Source organism: Numida meleagris, chromosome 3, assembly GCF_002078875.1.
Source record: "Numida meleagris isolate 19003 breed g44 Domestic line chromosome 3, NumMel1.0, whole genome shotgun sequence".
NCBI classification, from domain to species: Eukaryota; Metazoa; Chordata; class Aves; order Galliformes; family Numididae; genus Numida; species Numida meleagris.
This window is the reverse complement of record NC_034411.1, coordinates 104,073,101-104,090,266: the sequence shown is the minus strand read 5'-3', so window position 1 is coordinate 104,090,266 and position 17,166 is coordinate 104,073,101.

Here is a 17,166-nt window from a genome sequence, read left to right as displayed (position 1 = left end):
ATACAGAAAAATCAATACCAAAACTCCCATTGAGCAGACTGTGGTGAGATTTGATATTTTGTCTAGAGTGTCATAGAACAAGGAAAAAAGGAAAGGAAAAAAAATTGCATTGTTTTCTCATTGAGGCTGACCAGCTTAATAGTATTTAAAGGAGAAAAAAAAATAAGTAAAGTATGTGTCCTTGGACAAAAAAAATCAAATGACAAAATCTGAAAAGAGGATATAAGCACAAACATAGGAGAAAATATCAAATAATAAATCACTAATATAATTCTGTATTTTCCTCTTTGTGTTTCCTCTACTTTCTACCTCTTTCTAATGCATAGATCACAGCCAATTATGAACAAAATCTCATTTAAAGAACCTTAATTTTATCTAGATATAATTGCATGAAGAAAAGGAAAGGAAGATCCAAGCTTAGTATAAAGCCAAATTTTTGGAGAGTGAATTCTCAAACATTCAATCATTCAAACATGCAGTAGTGTAGTGATCAGAAATGTGTCAAAATAACACCAGGAATTGTACTCTTGGGATTAATCCAGTATTGGCAGGTATACTGCAATATGACCTTCCATTCTTACTATTACATGCAACATTATAATTGCTCTTCAGTTTAACTTTTCCTCCCTATCCCTTTTTCTGTTTGTGTTGTTATCTAGAGTCATACAGGAGCTAGAAGGCTTCTTGGCAATGTCTGAAGAGATACGTTTGAAAAATCACCAAGTGTTTTTCAACTAGCACTATCACCTTAAATAGCTGGAAAGAGTTGTCTGCAAAGAATATGCAGGATTTGAAGCTGCATATCTCCAGAGTGACTTCATGGACTTTGTTGGCTAGGACCATGCTTAGATAATGCCCTCAAATATTGGAAACACAAAACATAGTGTTCACTCCTTTTAACAATGTAGTTATTAGATACATTTTTTTTTTTTTTTTGCAATATACTCAGAGTTTCTTAGTCTTCAAAAGTATACATGGATCAAATGAGTATTATTAAGGGCAACAAAAATGAATGCAGTTCTTTTTTATAAGATCACTAATTTGTGAAGTCTATATACCAAACCAGTACTACAGAAGTTTGAATGGACATTATCATGGATTAATGGACATCTTTCCTGTTGGTTTTCTTCTCTTCCTTCTTTCTCAGTTTTAATCTCCTCCTTTCTGTCTGCGACAGATGGCATTATGCTGATGAAGAAAAGGAATTCTAGTTTCAACAGCTTGTGCCAGAAAATCAGCTGTGTGTTTCCCTTCATATTTTTTTTTTTTACATAGACAAAGGAATGGAAGATGATAATTATTTTTTAAAGAGAGAACAACTCAAAGCTAATCAGTAAAACATGCTGATGGAAGACATGGGTACCTATGAAATACTGCTATGCCCTTTTGAACTCTTCCATGAGGTGAAACATATGCATTTGATAGGACTCTGAGTGAGATGTATGATATATTCTAGCTGTAGTAGTGAGAGTTATTCTCACCAGCTACTCTAGACCAGAGCTTTTACATTCTCAATGAAATCATTTATCTCAGGGTGAGAGATGTCTAACAGAATGTTGAATACTCATCAGGAATTTTGGAAGAAAGCAGGTTTACAAACTGGGCTTGGCACAATGTAATCTACTAACCAGAGTTTATGTTCTATGTTCTTATGACTTCCAGTGGATGGAGTTTTGGGACACCCAAATGCTGCCTGATAACTGTCCAGTAGACATGACTGTCAATTTCTAGAGTGCTGCTCCTAACAAAGGATTTGCTCTACTTTGAAAGGCAGGAGCTTGTTAATTCTAGTGGAATATCCTGAGAGATATGGCCATGTTATTTTGATGTGGCTGTAGTATTTTGCTATGCAAAAAGTGACTGATGTATACAGCTCCCTTGCTGATTCCCTCTGTTATGAAAACAAACAAACAAAAAAAGAAATAAAAAACCCCAAACCACCAAAAATCAATGAATCTGTGTCCCAGGATCTTTTCGTATCTCAGGTGCTCAGGATTTAAGTTTTACATCTCACCCAGAAGATTGATAACGCTCTTGAAACATTCACATGCCAGAAGTATATTGATTGAATGTCTACTGCTTTCAGCAGTTAATAAATCCCATGTTAGCATTTACTGCCTTACAAAAGAGAGCCACAATAACATTGCATATATTAATTGTGCTTTTGAAATTAAATGTTATTAGCATATCTAACAGGTGGAACTATTTTCATTAATACTCCAGGTTGATAGCAAGTTATATCAACAAAGTTCAGGAAAATGTCTTCAGCGTCCCCGGATGTTCATAAAAATAAATTAGCCTGTGAAGACATAGAATGTTTAGGGAAATTTGAATGCATGTAATTGTACTGGAATGCAAAACAAGGCAACATTTGTTGCCAAAATGATTAAGATTACTAGGTATCAAATAACTACAAATTGGTTTACATTGCAATAATTTTAGTGTCCTTTTTTTTTTTTTTTTTTTTTTTGGTAGTAGACTACAACTTACCCAGATGCCAGTTCAGAGAAGAGAGTGTTTATTTAACCTCTGTTTTCTTTTGTATTGAGAATGAAGTCATTTATGTTTAACTACATGATCTCTGATCAGTGACAGATAGCATAGCCCAGAGAAGAGGCGGTCATTGACACTGAATAAATGAAAAGAGAAGAGACTGTTTAGTACTTCTCAATGAACAATTCTGTGGAGTATTTGACTCTATACCTTGATGCTGGGATTCAGGATGGGAACAATAATTGTATTAAGTAACATAACAGGACAAATCTTAGAAAAGAAAAATGGTCTCTGTTTAAGAATGAAGAAACATATAATTTCAGGAGGAAATATGCAGATCATTTGCAAAGCTGAAATCTTACTTGAAGATGACAACTACAAATCTCAGTCAGTAGGGCTGAAGTTATCAATATAGAAGTCAGGAGTCCAGTGCAGAATGATCATGGATGCTCTTTCGATAGAAAAGTCAGAAGTCTTGGGACAATTATATATGCCCTTCTGAAACAGGAGCAGATGAAGGACAGTTTTGTGTTGGACATGTGCTTGCATACTGAGAAAAAAAACAAAATGTCTGTCCTCTTCAACAAAAATAAAAAGCATCTTCAGAAAACATGCATGGAAGCAGACCACCAACCACAGCTTCCTTATTCTCTTCCCTTTACCCCAAAAGGGATAAAAAATCCAGGTAGCAATGTAGAAAAGTTTTATTTATTTATTTATTTAAATATATGTGAGATTTAATTAGCTTTCTTTCGCTCCATGCAGCATCTTTGAAGAGATTTTTGCAGCATAATGGCATCAATACCAGTTCATAACTTCATAAATTGGTAGAAAAATATTGCTTGCTGAAAGTAGCTCCCCTTCTCTTCATCTGTTTAAAATTAGCTGCCCAGATTCAAAAAGCTGAAATAGGGTGAGACAAGTGACATCATAAAAAGAATTCAATGGAAAATATTTCAAGAGAAAGGATATGCTTTGTGGAAAGAAAAGTACTTACCATCATGCATTTGGTGTAATTATACATTCTTTACAAAGTATAATGAACAGCAGTTCATATAAATGGTAGGTTAACAACATGACTAATTTAGTTATTGATGTTGCCTTTGGCTTTCATTTTGATATATGTATTGTTATGATCTTGGTATATTAATTTCATTGTGTTTGCATCTTTGGTTGGATGGCTACTTGGCTACCAGCACTTAATGTATTTGGAGACATTCGTGCTTGGAGTCAATCGGTACAGAAGAATCTCTAATTTTCTGATATTTTTGTCCTTGCTTACATTTCTTTGATATCCAAAATCCCAGAAAAATTGGTATGAGGGAGGCATGCCTGCAAAAACTTCTTTCTGAGAGGATACCAAAATGGGGGAATGTGGGAGTATAGAGCAGCAGCAGCATGTAGTTGTTTTGTTTATTATTCCCAAAGCTGGGGACAAAGCCAAGAAATAAGCCCAGGTGGGCTGTGAAGGAAAGGTTGGCTTTCAGGGATTGAAGGATTTTAAGTAGATTGCAGTTGGAGTGTTTAATACAAAATGGAAACAAAATGGTATAAAAAAGAAATCAATTTTTACATTCTGCCTGGAATAAGCACGTTCACCCAGTTGGGCCTGAAACAAAAAGGAATTCCCTGGCTGGTTGACATCTAGTATGTGCTCCTGAAGAAGGCTTGATGTTGGGCTGGGGGAACATGTAGTTGGCTAAGAGAGGATGTGATAAGAGAGGATGGATGGGAAGAGGACAGGAGGATAACACCATTGTGAAATTTTTCCTTTTGTGTCAGGAAAGCTTGCTAGAATTTGTGTACTAACTAACAGTATATTTTAGAGACACATGAATCAACATGTAAAAGATACTGAGGACTGTAACTTCTGTTAGCATCCTGCAATGTAGCTGGAAAAGCTTTTCTTTCATTCTTCTCTCTTCCTCAGAATCTATCCTTAAATAGCTAAAAAATTCTTGTTTCCCTATCTGAAATTCCCATGCCTCTACTAATTTTTTTCTACCCTTTGTAGCAGTTTGCTAGATTATGTTTGTACCAAGACTGTCTTTTTGTCTATCGTGTACTGGAGACATCTGCAAAGCAGTTCTGAATTAGTTGCATTCTGCTGCTGTTAGAGAGATAGTCATGGCAACACAATGCTTGCAGTAGGCTTTAAAGCGTTCAACCTTTGGCTTTCTTGGGACGTGTTGAGTGAAAAGTAATTGTTTTAGGTTGCATATAAAATATATAATATAGTTAACATATGTAAGTAATGGAACTCATTTTTAAACCATATTTTAATTCTAACATTTTAAAATATGTACTGTGGGGTTTTTTTGCATTTCACCTTTAACTGTGTTTTAGATTTAGCATAAAACTTTTAACATATTATGTTACTTTCGTATAAAAATGTGGCCGTTAAATATACAATTCAGTAAACATACAAATTCTGTGAAAAAGTGAATAAATGTAGATATAATGTATGTTCTCTGTCAGGCAAAGTCCATGTGACTGGTGACTCCCATATTCAAGAAAAGCAGAAAGGAAGACCCAGGAAACTACAGGCTAGTGAGCCTCACCTCTGTGCCTTGGAAGACCATGGAGCAGATTCTTCTGGAAGTTAAGACACGTGATGGGGAGGTGGCCAAAGACAGCCAGCACAGCTTCACCAAGGTCAGATCATGCATAACCAATCTGGTGGTCTTCTATGTTGGAGTGACAAAGGAAGGGCAACTCATGTCATCTACCTGGACATGTGCAAGGCCTTTAACATGGTCCCACACCACATCTTTATCTCTAAATTGGAGAGAGATGGATTTGAAGGCTGGACTATTTGGTGAATAGGGAATTCGTTAGATGTTCATTGCCAGAGGGTTTCTGTCAATGGCTCTATGTTGTGAAATGGAGGCCAGTGATGAGTTGTGGCCCCAGGGGTCTGTCTTGGGGATGGGGCTCTTCAACATCTTTATCAACGACATAGACAGTGTGATCAAGGGCACCCCCAGAAAGTTTGATGATGTCAAACAAGCTGAGTGGTTCAGTTGACAAAATAGAAGAATGCCATCCACAGTGACCTGGACAGGCTTGAGTAGAGGGCACATGAGATATAAGGTTCAACAAGTACAGAGGGACGATCTACAAGAATGTCCTTGAGATGGCAAAGGGGACAAGGTGAGAAACCTTGACTATTTTCCAGATTTGGGTCAGAATAGATGCAGAATTTACTTACTTATACATTTCCAGTCTGCTAGAGCCTATTTGCAGATCTAGGCTTGAATGAGGTGAACAGTTGCAATAAAGACTTTCCTAAACTTAGATTTTCAGGGATGCACTAGATGCCGCCAGGTGTCTTCTGCCACGCAGACCCACGTGGAATCTCAGTCCTGTCTCTCATGTGTTTTAGCTTCACCTATGCAAGCTAATACAAAATATTTCAAAAATATTTTTCTCTGATTCCTTGCTCACTTGTTGTTTATCAGTCATTTGTATCTCACCAGAGAGCACCTTGACCATATTTTCTTTTCCTCTTCCTCTACTTTCTTCTCTTTCTTTTCTGATTGCTTTAGAGTCCCTCTTTACTTTTTAGGATAAAGTGGAGTTAAACTAAAATCTCTCTTCTGTGATAAAGAAGGAAATAATTCTAGATGTTAAAATAGGTTGTCAGAAACACTGACAAGTGTAGATAGAATGTGATTTATGGACCTTTAACTTTTTAAATTAAAATCTTATATCCTTAGGTAATACAGTAGTGCTGGTGTGCATTGAATTCTTGCACTGCATTCCAAATTATCTATAGCACATTAATTTACCATAGATCTGTTTCAGTTGTTTGAGTAAAATAGACAAGATAAATTGAATTACTCTGAAGTATGAGATTGTGGGGAAAATGAAAGTCCATGAAGACTGTCAGATGTAAGAATTAACTATTACCACTTTAAATGTTACTTGTAAAACAGAGAATGTTTGAGACATATTTGAATTTGGATCTTCTTTGCTGTCTGATACAATGGATATTCTTTCCAGTAATACAGATAAGGGGCATACATACCACAGTTTTCCTTTCAGTAAGTATCAAGTTAAAAATGGATGTTTCAGAACTTGAAAGAAGACATATAAACTTGATCCAATCTCTTTTTAGGCCGGGGTCCTGCCTCATTACAGACTTCAGAGCTGTATGTCAGAAACCTCAGAAAAGTCAAATTACTCAAAAACCAACCTTCATAGAATTTTCTTCCTTATCAATATTAATTATGATCTTCCATATATTCTGAGCAATGACAAATCATCTACTTTCAAAAAATCTTGATTCTTTTAAATCTTTAATATCTTCAAATTTGAATGCATGCTTTCTTAATTCCGTTCTCAGTCCTCATGGAGTCTGGGTTTAGATTGGAAAAATTATTTTAGAGGCTGTTCTTGGTATTTTCCCATGCAATGAGATCAACATGAAGTATTTAGTGTGCTCTAGAAGGCCATTTTGTAAATCAGTTTTAACTTACTTGAGGAAGATCAATAGTTTAGAGGAGGTATGTCCAAGGGAAATAAAGATCATTCATAATTATTTCAGGACCTGTATGTTTGCTGAACTAAATATTTTAAAAATTAATATATTAAAAGTGTGCACTAACACAAAGACCTAACTATATATACGTTTCTGAGTAATCTAGAAGATTGAGCACATACCTGTGCAGAAAAAAAAAACAAAACACAGAATTGCCCATTTTATATATATTAATATTTTCTCACATTCCCCATATCTCATTTACTTTGCTTACAGCAGAAAAAAATAAAGCATTATCTACTTCAGAAATCTCTTAATCTTCTGTCTCCTTTTCACCCTCACTTTCTCAGTGTGTGAACCTACATTTCCTGTGCTGAAGGGAGGAGAAACTTGGGCTTGGAAGTTTTACTGGGATAGATTTCTTTCTGCAGCAGATGAGTTCTTTCACTTTTTGAGCTGGTTTACAAAACTTAATTGCATGTGCCAAGCTTGTCTAGGTCGTGAGAACAAGCAACAGGTAAAGGGAAACTCTGCTTTGCTATGCTTGTCTTCTTTTTGCAAACTAGCATTTTCCAGCATGGAGGAAGGTATTTATTAGTGCAGAGCATACAATTCCACTCCTCTCTCAGCAATGGTATCCCTCTCTGGATGTTTTCATTCAATATCTTTTCCTTTTGCATGGCCTGCATTGCAGAAAAAGGACCAGATTTCAACAGAAAATTTGACTGCTTGTCTGCTTAGGTACCTCTCACCTATGTATGTGTTCTGAATTTTAATGTGTGGGTTTTTTTTTGTTTGTTTGTTTTTATTTTTATCAGCCAGGGCTTGGTTCATTTTTCTCTTCGTCTAAATCTAAAAATGTGGAAAACATTTTGAGAAATGTTTTGCTGTTTTACTTTTAGTTTGGAAATTATGCATTGCTTGGATTTGTGTACTGAGATAATGAGGGAACATCACACAATATCTGATAACAGTAACACTGAAGTAATGCGAGAAAGTCATTTATCTTTCTGTTTCCACTCTGCCTGTGAGAATCTGAAAATCACTACCATTCCTATTTGAATAAATATTTTAGTGGGAGACATTCATTTGAATATAAAGGACTGAAGACTTCAGCTATTGGCAATATACACAGAAGCTAGATGGAGAAGGAAGAAAGAGATTGAGTACTGCTACTCATCAGTGACATAAACTGCTTCTTTTGAATGTTTTGTAAGTATTATAATACCTTCTGTTTATTGATAATATCTTTGCCAGATGTATTTTGTAAGTCTATTGCTCAAAAATGGTATCTCATATTTTCCATGTCTTTCTCTTTTTCCTCTCTTATTTCTAAATTGCTTAGCAGCTAGTAGGAACGAGTCAGAAATTTCATTAAAGTTTCAATGTTTGCCTGTACAGGTACAACTAATTAAGTTTAAAAGTATTATTTGAAAATTGTATTTTTCGTTTGCCTTTCCTAGTGTTGATAAAGGAATTAATAGAAATTGATTAAAATCTATTCCCCAATTACACTGAAAATGTTGAACTCCAGTAAAGCATTTATCTTTAACACTTAAAGTATGTGCTAATGGTAAAGGATCTTTGGATCCCTTGAAAGATCAGGGGTCATAGAAGAATTAACAAGGATTAGGCTCCTACTGAATGCTTCTGTGGCTGTTCATATTGTATAGGCAGGAGAAGGGGCAGATAGCTGGAGGTCTTCTTATCTTATATCTGGGGTTCCTTGATAGTCTGCAACCTCTGTCCTCAGAAAAGTACTTGATTTTCTGAGCAATGCTCTTGAACTGTCTCTAAGAATCAGGGTATCATCTGGAGCCAGCAATTTGCCCATCAAACTTCTGCATGTGCAGTGCTGACAAGGGGTTCTGTTCCAGTTAATTAAACATTTGACCTGATCTTAAATGCTGTTCATTTCTAGTTCTGGAATAAACAAATGAAAAAAGGATGCTCAACTTCCTCCTCTTTCCCACCCTAATCCAGATCATCCTTGTTTCCTCCTTTGCTCAGCTGAACTTCCTATCCTACAGGATACTCCTGATCTCTAGGGACACCTTGTATTGGCAGTGGGAGACAAAATTACTCTTGCAAGCACTTTGTATGGCTCATGTATCACTTAACAACTGCAGATACAGAAACAACATTATGTTCTTTAGTAACGTTGCAACCTTTGCTGCAGCCCAAGCTAGATAGACTAATAAATATTGAAAAATACTGACTTTGCTTTTACATTGAGGAAGCATAACATTTTATTTTCTTTCATAAATTCTAGCTGCCAAGTCAGACATCCGCTTGTATGAAAAACATTCCTGGGAGGAGCAAAAAGATTTAAAAAGGAGCTCAGTTCTCCCAAAACTAACAAATGAACAAACAAAACCACCTCTCATAGTTGTCACCACTGTGTTGGAATTCAGGTTCCTTTACCATGTGAAGTTTGACCCTTTTGCTTTGAAGCACTTCTCATGAAGAGTCAAGAAGATAAGGGCAGGCTGAAAGAGCTGGGGCTGTTCATCCCAGAGAAGAGAGAGCTGTGAGTTGACCTCATAGCAGCCTGTCAGTATCTAAAGGGGAGCTACAGGAAAGAAGGGGACAGACTCTTTAGCAGGGTCTGTGGTCATAGAACAAGGGGAAATGGTTTCAAGCTTAAAGAGGGTAGATTTAGGTTGGATATAAAGAAAAGTCTTTTACAGTGAGGGTGGTGAGGCACTGGCACAGCTTACCCAGAGATGTGGTTGATGCCCCGTCTCTGGAGACTTTCAAGATGAGGCTGGATTGAGCCCTGGGCAATCTGATCTAGCTGTGGTGTTCCTGTTCATTGCAGGGGAGTTGGACAAGATGACCTTTAAAGGTCCCTTCCAATTCTAAGGATTCTAGAGTTCTAGGATTCTATGATTCTAAGATGCTTGATTGGAACAAAAGAGATCAATGAAGTGGTGCTGGTGGTTCATTGGTTAATACTTTCCTTACTAAATCCGTACTCTTAGCTAAGCATGAAGTACTATGTTTTAGATGACAGGTGAAATAGAAGTCCCTAAAATAGAAGTAATTTTGTTTCATGAAACATCCAGTGGTACTTTTAACCAGAGCAGAGGATGTTAATTTTGATGTTCTTACAAAATTCCTAGTTGGGTAATTACATACAGCTCTGCTAAGCTCCCCCTAGAGAAAATTTAATTAAAATAACTTGATCTCTTTGGCATAGCATAGACAGGTATCTGTATCACAAAAGCCACGAGCACAATTGACATAAATTGGTGTTCTTCTGTGACAGGGAAAGCAAGGGTAGAAGTATTACTTTCTCCTCCGCATAAATGGACATCCCGCATCAGTCATTGGGTAAATCATGCTGGTGAAAAAAAGTACTAACATTTTTTGCTATCAATCCCAACTTCTGTTAAACAATAGGAACTGTATTCATAGCTCACAGGTCTGTAAGCTGTTAGCTAGGTTATTAGTAGGTTTTATTAATGTTGTGAGTAGTGATTAGATAGACATATACAGGAGAGAAGGAAGGAGAAGGCACAGGTGCAGCCGGGAAGGTGCTTAACAGATACTGTGTAAATCTTTTTCATTAATGATCATCAAGTTACAGAATCACTGAGGCTGGAAGGCATCTGTGGAGACCACATAGTCCAGCCTCTCTGCTCAGAGCAGGTTCAGCTAGACCAGGCTGCCCAGGAAAGTGGCCAATCAGGTTTGAATATCTCCAAGAGCAGAAACTCTACAACCTCTCCAGGAAGCCTGTCAGATTTTTATAAATCCGATTTTACTGATTCATAAATAAAATGTCTTGTGTTTGGTTTGTGCTCACAGCCTCTTGCCCTTTCAGTGGATACTACTGAGCTTTTCTACATCTTCTTTCCTCCCCTGCCTCCACCTTCAGGTATTTTTCATACTGATAGGGTCATTCTTGAGTCTTCTCAAGGCTGAAGAGTCTCAGCTTTCTTTGCCTCATCTTTTGTACCAGATGCCTTAAACTTATATTTATTGTTGTGGTCCTTTGATGGACTTGCTCCAGTATGTCTATGTCTCTCTTGTACTTTTGAGTCCAGAACTGGACCCAGAGTCCCAGATGGGTCTCACCAGCATTGAATAGAGGCTGACTGAAGAATCAATTTTCTGCTTCCCAAAGCTGGCTAGATGATGACCCACTGTGTACTAAACCCTTTAGCATCAGGTTATAGAAGGTGGTTAGTAGGCTGGTAGTGTCTTTTTGGAGGAAAAATTTGAGAAAATCAAGGATCAGTTAAGCGTATTCTCTGGACCTCATGCATCTCACAAATATTTTGTTTCAGATCCACTTCACTATGACTGTCACTCTTTTCCAGTTCTTAGGAACATTTTAGCCTTATAAGTCTATAATTAAACTGTCTTAGTAATGGACAGATAATGATTTAAAAGGAAACAATTCACCAATGTCATACCCCTCCACTACAAAACGCATGTTTTAATGGTTTGTACTGAGCTAGTTGCTTATTAAGACCTTGAATATCTGAACAACCATACTATGTTTTCTCAAAAGAACATAACGTGATACAATGTACTTAAAGTAGAGTGACAGCAAGAGCTGTGACTTGAATGTAAATGTTGCATTGCACCATGGCAAATAAATAAATAAATCACAAATCTAGTAAGTCAGATTTAGCCTTGAGTTTGTATGATAGTCAGCATAATGACATGTCTGAGAACTAATTTCCAAACAGTCCCTCATCAATCATGGATCCTACATAGTCATCTCGAGCCTGTGCAAGCAAAACTTCCAGTGACTTAAACAAAGTAATGCCCTACGAATGAATGTAGCATAATTCAGGGGAAAAGAAAAAGTCAAAGTCAAACAGAAGAACAGTCACTTTACAAAACACAGTTTCCATCATCATAATATCTCTGCACTTCACAATCTTTCCTCACAATACTGTTAAAATATTCTTAAAGTGGGGATTTTATGGGTGTGTCCAAGGTCATGTGAACAATAGCGCAATTCACACTAGGAGAAAAAACATTGTTTCAGCGTAGAGAAACTTTCATCAGGGCTGTGGCCGTGTGGTAGAGTGTGCTAATAGGCTTCTTGTTGACATTCAGACTGGTTTTCCTTATTGTCAGTAACTTCATCCTGAGATAAAAACTTTCCTAACATGTATATACTTCTCTGCAAATCACTTGTCATTCCTTTCTTTTCCAGTTAATTATAATACTTGATTCAGTTGATCCTGTATTTTTCCTGAAAATGTTTCTGCAATAATAACTCGATGATAAATAGCCAGAACCACTCTTCCAACCCAAAAATTATCAGTAGAAGAAGATCAAGGATTAAATACAAATTTATGTACTAATGAATAACATGAAAGATGATTTAAGCTACATTCAAAGCTGTACCAGAGCCTGTCCTGAGGCAATATGTTGTAGGTTAACCCAGCGAGACACCACACAGTCCACTTACTTGCTGCCTACCCCCTGTAGTCTGTAGCAAGACAAGGGAGGCAACAGGAAAACCAAAAGCAGAAAAACTCATGGTTTAAGATAATGACATTTTAATGAGCTAAGGAAAGAGGAAGGAGAAAGAAATGAACAAAATCTAAAAGAACAAAACAAGTGTAACAAAAGCATCTCACAATCTTTCATAAGTAAAATGATGTCCAGGCCGTCAGTTGATGAGAAATGGATAGCATCCCCCACAGAAATAAATAAATAAATGAACTCTCCCTACATTTTTATTGCTGAGCATATTGTTAGAGATGGCTCAAAGAATTTGGCAGTATGGGTGATCAATCTATTATCATCAAGCATATGCTCTGCTCTATCTTCAGTATCTTGGTGTTTGAACCTCTAAATCATGTATGTGCTTTATCGAAGAAAAAAGAATATGATGTAGTGAACAACAAATGTAGGGAGAATTATGTTTTAATTTTTTTCTCTGACAGATACCAGTGTACACATCTTATGGAAATTTTTGGATATGTGTTAAATTATTTTATTTTTTGTAAGAGGAAATTCTTATTCACATCTTTATTTTGTTTTAAATTAAAAGATCGAAACATTCATTATTTAACATTTTTATTTTGATGATTTTAAACTATAAGAAAAGGACGTTACTTGCTTAGATTTTAACAAAATATAACAATATTTCCCTACAAATTTCTGGGATTTAATTTGACCTCTTTCTTCTATAATAGATTCTACTATTTATCACAGGGCTCAATTCACTTTAAGCTATTGCTGCAAAGGGACTTTTATTACAGGATGGTCACATCTCTTACTTTGTAAACAAATTGACTTTTTTCCTTTCCTCTGTTTTGTTTGGCACAGTAATTTTCTGTTGCTGTCTTGCAGTAGTTCTCCTGGTTGCAAAGTCTTGTTGCACTATTTTAAATAAAATTGGTGGACTGACCTTTTTGCCTATACCCACGTCTTTATTTCCTTTTAAATTGAGAGTGAACTCTCACATAGGTAACAGTAATCAAGGAACAGAGTTTTATTTATTAGCATCGATTCTACAAATCACTTGGTGCAGCAAACAAACTCTACAGGCAATACAATAATTTAACAATTCTCTTGAATTGTAGAGTCTGTCTTCTGACACTCATTGGTAGTACAAAGAATAGTGAGACAAAACAATGAGCAGCAATCACTGTTCTTCAACCCCTTTGCTCCTTTATGGCTCACCACAAAATAATGTAATTTACCACAAGCAGGGAAATCCTCAGGGAACCCTTTACAGATCAGGTTCTGTCCCCACGCTTTTACTTTTCTAAGTGTCCTTTTTTTTCAATGGAGAGACATATTGTTTTTGTGGTATTTTCCCTTCCCTGCTCCCAACATAAAAAAAATAATAATATTGGCACCATAATTAAAGCACTACTTCCACTTAATTGACTGTGAAGCTAATTCTAGCAGAAGCATCAGAAATCTGGTGTTAGGCCCATTACAGTTTAAGATTGGTTCAAATTCTCATCTGCTTCTTCCCAGGACATTATCTATTGGTTTATATGCTAGGCCACCTTCTATATAACTAGAAGATGATGTCATTAAATGTCTCCTTAGTCAGTGGAGAAAGATGAAACTATCCCAGAAATTATTCAAACTTCAAAAAAGGAAAAGACTGTGATGTGTACTTGGATGGAACAAGAAGTACATATAAATTTAAAACTAATGCAGAAACACACCCCACCCGAGTAATTCAAACAGGAAGGAAAAGAAGTGTGAAACTAAAAGTGTAGGAAATGTAGAAATATTTATTATCAGGCAGAATACACAAGATATCTGATACACCTAAGGGAGAAAAGGCTTTGAATGTTCTGTTTAGCTGAAGATCAGAATTTGTAGAATCCTCATTGTTTCTGTAAGAGAGACATTATCAAGAGACAAAAGCGAGTGTCACATATAGGTGTCTCTAGCCCTGAAAGCAGAAGTGATGAACAGGCTGCCCAGAGAGACTGTGCAGTCTGCAGACGTATGAGTTTTCAGTATAAAGCAAAGAGCAATCTGTCTGACCTTCTATCTGATATTCTTAGAGCAGGAGGCTGAACTCCTTGGGTAGACTTTAATGCTGAATTATCCTGAGATTTCCTGATTCTGGGACTATGGTACATCCTAATGCAGAAACACTAACACTGTCATACACATAAATATTTTTTTACTGAAATAAAGTGTTGGATTAATTCAAAATCAGTTCTTTATATATCTTTGTGAGTATGCACTCAGCTGAGGTGCAGAAAGCAGGATGTTTCTGAAAAGCCTATTCTTTACATGGTTTCCTTTCCAGTCTAAACCAAGGTAATGAAAGAGGTAGCTTAAAGGTAGTTTAAATCATCATTACATGCTCAAAACTAGCAAATCAGTGTATAGCAGTGTTTTGATTCCATGGATTTGCTAATGTTAAATCAGTCATATCTTCTGCCATGTTCTGCATGCCTCAATAAATGCTGTAAATGAGAGGAAAGTATAATGAGGGATTCTTTGGCAAAGCTTAGCAAAGAGGTTATGTCATCATTGCACTCACTTTATTCCAAAATCACAGCTACAGTATCTTCTGGATTAGATAAGGAAAAATATAGACTAATCAGAAATGTCCTTCAGATGCAGTGGCAAAGCTTATTCCCTCTTCTATTTCCACAGTTAACAAAAATACAGTTAGGGGAAGAAGAGCTATTCTGGACAGTTTGTCATTCTGGAAACATCAGGCCCGTGCAAACCGCAATATCTGGCCAAAAATAGGGGCACAAAATACAACAATAAAGCAGAAAGATTATTTTTATCAGTGGAGAAAAAGAAAGATAAAAAACAAAGGAGTAGAGAAGGAGCTCACAAGGAACTTGAGGGACACAAGGAAATATGGAAAATTAGTTAGAAGGAGGGAAGGGGGGAGGATATAGAGTGATAGGGTGGATATATCCACCGATAAATAATAAATAACGAAATTCCAAGCAGGTTTACAGAGCTTCTACTATTGAACATGAGCTGAAAATGAGCATAGCAGCAGGTATTTCTACTCTATGTAATTACTGCCTTAAGCCTAGAGCATTATTATATAAAGAAGTTAAAAATGCTCAAGCTAGCATTTTAGGCAACTTTCTTTAAGATACATTTCTAAGCAGTGCCACTAACCTGAGGGCAAGCTAAGTTATGCCAGGCCAAAGTTGGCTTTTGATTCACTGCTGACTTAAACCTGGTAAAATAGCATACCGAAGGAAGTCTAAAATATGAGCAGCCACAAACATGGCTTAAATTAATCTGGATCAGCTAAGAAGTAGTGAATGAAATAAGAACCAGTCTAGTCAGTGTATAAAAATATATTATAATCTTTTATGACTTAAAATTACTGGGTCTGGCATAACCCAAATGAGGAACCTCCAAGAGATTTTTTTCTGCCCTGAGAAAAGTGGCAGGAGTGTGACACTTGGGCTTTAGCAGCATTCTTCCTCCTGCTATTTTTAAAAATCAAAGACCTTAACTCTCAGTTATTACTTTCTGGCAGACAGTGAAGAAGATAGGTGAGGTATCTATCCTCCTCCCCCAGCATCATTTGCATTCATGCGCTGCAAGAGCCTCGGATCACTCAGAACAGGGATCTTCTATACTGTATTGCAAAAGTTCTCCACACAGCAGTGGTTCATATTTGTGATTTATGGCACAGCTACAATGCAAAGACACCACTGCTGCCAGTGAGCATGGGTGGAGCATGCTGAAATCAAGGAGAAGTTTCAAGCAAGGGTGGAAAACCTTGGTCATTCATGGCTGCTGCTAAGCCACTAATGTAATTCTTATGTTAAGAAAAAGAGATTGCAGAGGAAGGGAAAGTAGTAAGTGCTTATTCTTCCAGGGAGAGCAAGAGGGAAGAAAGAATTCAACGATTTTTTTTGAGAAATTATGTGATAAGTTTAGAAGATTACTTTATTTATAAGGACAATTATTTATAAGGACAGAAGGAAAATTTCATATGAAGACTGAGTTTCAGAATACCAAGGAGAAAGGAACAGGCTGTAAGAAAGGAGAGCTTCGAATGAAAACCAGTTGTCCCATGAACTCCAAAATGCACTCAGTTGCACCAAATGGCATATAATCAAAACTGGGAATAACATAACTGCCCACCCTTGAAGCATGATACAAGGAAATTTTTGCAGTTATGGAATAATGAGTGTATTCCAAGAAACAAAACACCAGGCAGCAGTTCTCCATTTAGTTTCCATGCTCAGATTGTTAATGGGAAGAGGAACATTAGCAAAAACTCTGGCTGGATACTTTGTTGCTGAAGGCTTCTTAAGCAACTAAGGATTAATCATCCTTCTAATCAGAAGAAGATTGAGGGCTAAGGACTTATCACCAAGCAACTTACTTGGGTAAATTACTCAAAGAACCTAATTAAATTGATATACTAGCTTACCAGGATGTAAACTTTAAAGTCTGAAACCCTGTAAACAGCACAAAGGTGCTTATCCATTATTCATGATTCATTTCTTTATTGGTGGAATGGATAACAATAACTTTCTTGATAGCACCATAAAAATTACTTTAAATAGTGGTGTAGACACATAAAGACCTTTTTCTTACCCCCTTCACATCATAAATTGCTAGATAAGATACAGTGATTTTTATTAGATATGAAACAGTAAATTAACAACAATATTTACAGCATTGTACATCTTCTAAAAAAACATGCCTTGAGGTTTTTGAAGCTTTGTAATACAGTTATTATA